Below are 8190 nucleotides of genomic sequence, written 5' to 3'. Positions count from 1 at the left end.
TTAAATGTGTAATTACCATATGACCCAGCAACTCAACTCCTAGGTGGAAAATGGCTTGACATCAGGGTCTCAACCTGACACGTGTACATGAATGTTTCCAGCAGCAAAATTCACAGGAGCCTAAAACATGGAACCAACTGAAATGCCTATCAGCAGTGAACAGGGAAATAAAATGTGGCATAGCCTCTTAGGGTGATATTACTCAGCCATAAAAAGGAATGGAGTTCTAATATATGTTACTACGTGGATGAACCTTGAAAATATTATGCTAAGCAAAATAAGCCAGGCACAAAATGACAGCTATTGTGTAATCTGATTTATATGAATGATCTCGGCAGGGTTCACAGGAACAGAAAGTAGATTAGAGGTCTCCAGCGGTTGGGATAAGAAGCCCTGATAACATAGTGGGTTATGTGTTGGGCTGCTAAAAGCAAGGTTGGCAGTTTGAAACCACCAGCTGATCCATGGGAGAAAGAAGAGGCTTTCTGATCCCACACAGAGCTACAGCTTGGCAATAACGGATGCAATGGTTTATCATGCATTGGACATGGAGAGTAAACAACGAATATAGGAGTTGGGAGAGAGCATTAGAACTGATTGTGAGATATATATATATATATATATATATATATATATATATATATATATACATACATACATATATACATATATCTATATATACTCTTTAAAAGCAATGTAACTATGGAAGTATATGGTATGTGAATGAAAAACTACTTTAAAAAAAAGAAAAAGGAAGAAACCAAACTTGTCCACTGGTTCCCATGGGTGAAGGAGAAAGAGTTGTTGCTTAGGGTTTATGTTAATGGTGGTGGAATAATCTGGAAAAGGATAAGGTTGTACAACACGAAGAACATACTCCATGGTGCTGAATTATTGGAGAATATTTTGTTGTGTATCCTTGGTCATCATTAAAAATAATAATTACAGTACATGAAAAAAAAAAGAGTTACAGTCTTGGAAGCCCAGAAGGGGAGCCCCCTAGACTCACGATGAGTCAGAATTGACTCTCTGGCCGTGGGCTTGGGGACTGGGATGGGGGGGATGGGATCCCTCCTCAGTGACCCACAGAAGCTCAGCATTTCACTTCCGGCTCCTTTCTGCCCTCCGTGACTGGCAAAGACCTTGTTTATGAGGAGGGCCGGGAACTGTGTCTTCTATGTGTGTTTTTTAGGCTAGGATCAGCTTTTAGAGTCCCCATACTGAGAAGCTCTCTCGTTTACTTCACCTGCTGTCATTTCTCTCCAAGTCAGGAAGCAGTAGTTCAGGCCAAGTTCACTAAGTGTTGTGATTGGCATTGTGTCACCCAGAAGATACGTTGCCGTCTAACTAAGCCTGGGCATGGCAGTGCTCACTCCAAGGTACTGGACTACTAGGCCAACATCTATTATCTATGGAATATTGAGTTCAAGATTCATTCTGATTGTGGGAAGGAAGTATCATCATCATCATTTTGCCGGCAGATACTGAAGCCAGAGGGGTTATGTACCTTGCAGTGTCATGTGAATAGGGTCAGAGGTGGTTCCCTGGTAGAATGTTCACCTTTCATGGAAAGATGTGGGTTGGATTTCCAGCTAATGCACTACTCTTCTGTCAGTAAAGTCTTGCATGTTGCCATGATGCAGGGAAGGGGATATGGGAACAAGTGTCTGGTGCTTCCAGACTAAGTCATCTTACATGCTGTTGGGGACTGGCTCATAAGACCGCTTTTGGCCGCAAGTTGCAGCAGAATGCTTCAATAAATCAGCTTAAGCATCAGAGGCTGCTCTCCTATCCCAAGAAATCAGGAGAAAGGTGATACCCAACTAGTTAAATCCAACAGCCTGGTGACATGAGACACACTGAGTCTCTCAGCTCTTCCTTTGAGGTCACGGTATCCTCTCTCAACATCCAAAGGAAGAGAAGAGATCTCTTCCTCCTGGGTGTCTCTCTTTTTTACTGAAGAGAGAAGTGTTCCCCAGAAGTCTCTAGAAGAATTTTCCATAGGTCGCTACCTCCTCACCTTCTTACCATCTCACGTTGTAACTAAGCTGACCCACTCTCCATTCTATGCCAATCGGGGTTCTTAGTGGCTCAGCAAAGCAGTCAAGGGAGATCAGTGGCTCACCTGGTGGTGGCGGTGGTTTGCTGTGGATTGGTTCTGACACAAAGTAAAACTGATCCACAGTGTTTTCCAGACGGGGAGGTTGAAGAAGCAGGTCACAAGACCTGTCTTCCAAGGTGCTTCTATGTAGGTTCACACTGACAATTTGGGGACCGGTTATGCCACCCAGGAAGCCTGGATAAGGTGGAGTGCTTATAAATTCCCAAAGCGGATAGGTACCTAAAGTAAGTAGGCTAAGAATACAACCAAAGACATGTCACAGACAAAACCCGTGTGGGACGGCCACCACTGGCCACTGCCGTTGGACTCTCACCTTCCTCCCAATGACAGGTGCCAGCTATCCCTGCTCTTTCACCTCTCCCAGAAGAGTCAAAGTCCCGGGCGGGACTATCCCACTGGCCAAGCCTACTTATGTGTCAGGAAAGCCAGCAAGGTCTGCCCTTTCAGCTTCTGTAGGTTGAGACATGGCTCTGCTTTCCCCCAAGTCTCTTCCAGTGGTGGATCTTCACTATACAAGAGAGGTGTTTCTAAGCTAGGTATCAACATTTCCCCAAACTTGCCTCCAGGCCTTTATTTGGGAATCCCCTTCCCCTCCCTCTCCTCTAGGCAAATCCTCCTCACCCTAATAGTTTAATCTCATTTAGATGTCCCTCGAGTGTGTTCCACTGCAGCCTTGCATCCGGCACAAGGTCGTTTAACCACTGGCTTTCTTACCTGCACCCCATTGGGTCCCCAGCACCAACCTCAATACCAGGCACATAAGAATCAACTCCTTGAGATCAAATAGGTAGAATTCGTCCAAGAACAAAGTCCAGAAGGGATAGGAAAGGAGAGGGAATGGAAACAGAAAACAGAGTGGAAGAGGGATGAGATATTACATTGTGGGATTACAATGAATCACATGAAACAAATGTGTCTGAATTACTGAATAGAAAACTGACTTCCTCTTAAACCTTAATCTAATTCACAATGTTAAATAATTGTTAACTAAATAAAATATTAACTAAAGTTGTATAAGACAATGAAATTTTTCTTTTTTTAACAGTTGTGCTAGCACTTCATCCACCTGTCATACAATTCAATAACTCAATCATAGCAAGGAGAGTTTCACAATTATCACCACAATCAAGTCTAGAACTTCTCCCTTATATTCATTATTGTTCATATAATTATTATTTTACATTGTGGCAAAAGCATACACAACAAAACACTCCCCAGTTCAACAACTTCTACAGATAGAATTCAGTGCCATTGATTATTCTCTTCATGTTGTGCAATCCTGAATAATATCTTTTTCCAAATTATTCCACCATCATTAACATAAACTCAATGTTCCCTAAATGGAAGTTTCCATAAACTGTTTTTTCCTAGTTTTATATATTTTTACATTTACTTGTTTGTTTGTTTTTTAAAAACATATTATTGGCATAAAATTCACATAATATAAATTCAAGAGTTGGAATTCCATGAACTTTTTGAAGCTGTATTAGAGCTTAAATTCTGAGCATCAGGTTTGCAGAAAACTCTGGATGACAGCAAAGGCCCAAAATCCATTTGCAGAGGCCTCCAGAAGATTAAGCATCCACTAATTTCCTTTCGATCATTAATGAGGAATGCGAACAGTCTTGCCCTCAGGTAGAGTATCCTTAGAGGCAAGGATTCCAAGACTTCGTCTTATGTACCTTGAACATACTGTCAGGAGAGCCTAGTCCCTGGAGAAGGACATCATGCTTCATAAAACGGGAGGCCAGCGAAAAAGAGGAAGGCCCTCAAGGAGATAGATGGACACCGTGGCTGCAAACTTGGGCTCAGGCACAGGAACAACGGTGAGGGTGGCGCAGGACCAGGCAGTGTTTCGTTCTGTTGTGCACTAGGGCACTGTGAGTCAAAAGCAACTCAACGGCACCCGACATCAAGAGTGTTGGAGAATGGAATTCCTCCATCTCCTCTTACTAACCTGGGAGGAGCAGTGTCCCATCAGGGGTTGCCTGGGTGTGCCCTTGACAGGGACTGGCTTATTGGTAGTCCTGAGTCAGGCCCTGACTCCTTGGTTGGAAGGCCTTGGACTAATCTTGTATGTTTTTCTATCTAACATCATGTACATGTCCCCATCATAATTCCTCGTCTGTTGTCCCACCTGTTAACTGTGATGCTTTGATCTACTGCCGCTCATGTTTTTGCAAGTTTCTTTTACCCTCCCGTGACCTTTGTAAGTTCCTGAACCCTTGGGTGCCATTATGACCTCATGCTGATTGGTCTCCCTCACCTGGATAATGTCTTTGTCTGGTCTTTTTCCTGTTTAAGATTTAATCAATATTCTCCTTAAATTACATTTGAGATTTGGGGTCTTTTGTACCCCAAAACAGCCCCCTCATGTTCGTTTCCTATTGCTGCTGTAATCAATCTTAGTGAGTTAAAACAAACTTATTATCTTACAATTCTGGAGGTCTGAAATCCAAAATGTGTCTTAGGAGATGAAAAGCAACGTGTCTGCAGGGTTGTGTTCCTTCTGGAGCTTCTAGTGGGGAATCTGTTTCCTTGCTGCGAGGCAATGGTTTTCTCTTTTGATATAGCTTTTCTAGCCTTGGTCCTATAATTCCAATGACTGGAAGGGACCATGAAAATAAGGAATGTAAAAATCCCAACCTTCCAAATACGATTGCTGAAGACAAAATGAATACATAAGAACATGTGGTGAATAAAGCTTATGGTGCCCGGCTATTAAAGGCTTGAGGTTAAACAAGTGGCCATCTAGCAGGGAAGCAACAAAGCCCACATGGAAGAAGCACACCAGTCTGTGTGATCATGAGGTGTCGAAGAAATTAGGTATCAGGCATGAGAAGGTCCAAAACACACTATCATATCAGTGTAAATGAGGGGGTTCAGAATGGAGATCCAAAGCCGTAGGCAATTGGGCATCCTCTCACAGAAGGGTCACAAGGAAAGAATGAGTCAGCCAGGGTGCAGTGTAGCACCCACAAAACATACAACATCCCTCAATTTTTTAATGCTTCCCACCCCCCATTATCATGACCCTAGTTCTATCTTACAGATCCAGTTAGACCGGAGCATGTGCACTGGTACAGATAAGAGCTCTTGACACACGGAATCCAGGAAAGATAAACCCTGCAGGAACAGTAATGGGAGTAGTGATACCATGAGGGTGAGGGGAAATTGGAGGTAGAAGGGGAAGAAAGAGGGAACCAATCAAAATGATCAATGTATAACGCCCCCCACCATCCAAGGGGGATGAACAACAGAAACATGGTTGAAGGGAGACAGCACATAGTGTAAGATATGAAAATAATAATTTATCAAGGGTTCACAAAGTTGGAAGGGGATGGGAGGGAGAAAAACAGGAGGTGATACCAAGGGCTCAAGTAGAAAGAAAATGTTTTGAAAATAATGATGGCAACATACATACAAATGTGCTTGATACAATTGATATATGTATTGCTATAACAGCTGTAAGAGCCCCCAATAAAATGATTCTTTTTAAAAATCCTACTAAAATTGAATGGATAGGGACTAAACCAATAAAGTGCTTACATGCTAGGCTTACAAGAGGTAATCCCATAGAGGCTGAAGGGAAAGCCTGAGCTCTGGGATCCCCGTGTTGAGAACCTCCTAGACCCAGAAGACAGAGAAGTATCACATTGGAGGCAGCACATGGCTGCAGGAGCAAAGGCTATAATGGGCTTCTTAATGGAAGAAGATGCCTCCAAGTACTTATCAGGGTTAAAAAGAAAAAAGAGCCAAGCAGGTCAGAGGCTGAGCACAAGAGTCCCTTGCCTGTGGGCAAAGCAGAGAAGGAGCCAAGAGCTTGGAAGCTGTCCTAGTTGACAAATTGCATTCTGTCTCCTGAGCTGTATCTGTTCCTTCCACGTTGATTTGATCCTGAACTGTAAGTTTTTCTTTCCCTTAAAACGTCCTATGGTCAGAACCAGTGGAGAGGTCTGAGGGGCCGGCCCCAATCCCAACTATACAGACATCTGCCCCTGCCCCCAGAAGAATTTATTTCAGAGGACGGCACCGAATCTGCAGCTCCAGGAGAGGGACATGTCTGATCAGAGCACATGGGAGCAAATGAAGGGGGAGGAAGAGAGAGTGGACCACATCCTGGACCACCAATCCATGAGGACGATATTCCCACTCAGAGCAGCCAATCCACAGAGAAGACCATATGGCCAGCCACACTATGAGGCATGACATCCCTCACTGACCCCTAGCCCTACAGGGGACAACACTGGAGACACAGTGTAGGAATTCCGTCCAATCTGATCCCACCACATAGAGGCAAAACACTAAGGGCATGCAACAGAACAGCAAGGGGGACAGAGTAACAAAGTCCCCAGGGAATGCCAAAAATAGACTTAAGGGTCAGAGCTTGGCACCCATCAGAGTTGACTGGAAAACATGCCTAAAGGCCAACAAACAGTCCTTGAACTAACTACAAGTTTTTCTTTTTGTTGTGTTTTATTTTGTCATTGGCTTGTTGTTGTTGTTTTCTTTTGTTGCTTGGTTTTGCTCTGTCTTGTTTTTGTGCATGTTATTATCTCTGCAGGTTTGTCTAAATAAGATGGCTGGATGAACAATCTGAAGGAGAAAACAATGAGACCAACAGTTCCGGGGGGACATGGGTGAGGGGGGTGGGAGAGGAAGTGGTGTTAACAAACCCAGGCACAGGGAACAAGTGATCCAAATCGGTGGTGAGGAGGTTATAGGAGGCTTGGCAGGGGCATGACCAAGGGTAATTTAACCGAGAGGAATTACTGTAACCCAAATGAAGGCTGAGCATAACAATGGGACAAGAGAAAAGTAAAAGGAAATAGAGTTAAGATCTAGGAGTTAAAGGGCATTTATAGAGGTCTAAATACAGGCATGTACAAATGTAAATATAGTTATATATGAGGATGGAGAAATAGATCTATGTGCATATATTTATAGGTTTAGTATTAAGGTAGCAGATGGACATTGGGCCTCCATTCAAGTACTCCCTCAATGCAAGAATACTTGGTTCTATTAAACTGGCATTCCATGATGCTCACCTTCCCGACACAATCGCTGAAGACAAAGCTGATGGTGCCCATATCAGAAGATATAGCGTCTGGGGTCTTAATGGCTTGAAAGTAAACAAGCAGCCATCTAGCTCAGAAGCAACAAAGCCCACATGGAAGAAGCACACCAGCCTGTGAGATCACAATCAGAACAAAAAACCATATCATTGTGAATGAGGGGTAGTGCGGGTTGGAGACCCAAAGCCCATCTGCAGGCAACTGGACATTTCCTTATGGAAGGATCATGGAGAGGAGATGAGCCAGTCAGGGTGCAGTGTAGCAATGATGAAACATACAACTTTCCTCTGGTTCCTAAATGCTTCTCCCGCCCCCCCCCCACTATCATGATCCCAATTCTACCTTAAAAATATGGCTAGAACAGAGGATGTACACTGGTACAGATAGGAACTGAAAACACAGGGAATCCAGAGCAAATGATCCCTTCAAGACCAGTGGTGTGAGTAGAGATACTGGGAGGGTGGAGGGAGGGTGGGTTGGAAAGGGGGAACTGATTACAAGGATCTATATATAACCTCCTCCCTGGGGCACAGACAACAGAAAAGTGGGTGAAGGGAGATGTTGGACAGTGCAAGATATGACAAAATAATAATTTATAAATTATCAAGGGCTTATGAGGGAGGGGGGACTGGGGAGGGAGGGGCAAAAATGAGGATCTGATGCCAGGGGCTTACGTGGAGAGCAAATGTTTTGAGAATGATGAGGGCAATGAATGTACAAATGTACTTTATACAATTGATGTATGTATGGATTGTGATGAGAGTTGTATGAGTCCCTAATAAAATGATTTTTAAAAGTCCTATGGTCATGACAGTGAGCTAAGTGTGGCCACTGTAACACATGATGGAACCCAGGAGAGAATGTCCTATGAGGGATCCCTGAAGTCAAAATTGTAAAACAAACAACTAACTGAAACTAACTGTCCTGGATTCCCTGTGTTTCTATTTACTATCTGTACCAGTGTACATCCTCTGGTCTAGCGGATTTGTAAGG

This window comes from Tenrec ecaudatus, chromosome 1 (genome assembly GCF_050624435.1).
Source record: "Tenrec ecaudatus isolate mTenEca1 chromosome 1, mTenEca1.hap1, whole genome shotgun sequence".
NCBI classification, from domain to species: domain Eukaryota; kingdom Metazoa; phylum Chordata; class Mammalia; order Afrosoricida; family Tenrecidae; genus Tenrec; species Tenrec ecaudatus.
The sequence above is the reverse complement of the archived record's forward strand: the minus strand, read 5'-3'. Positions refer to the sequence as shown.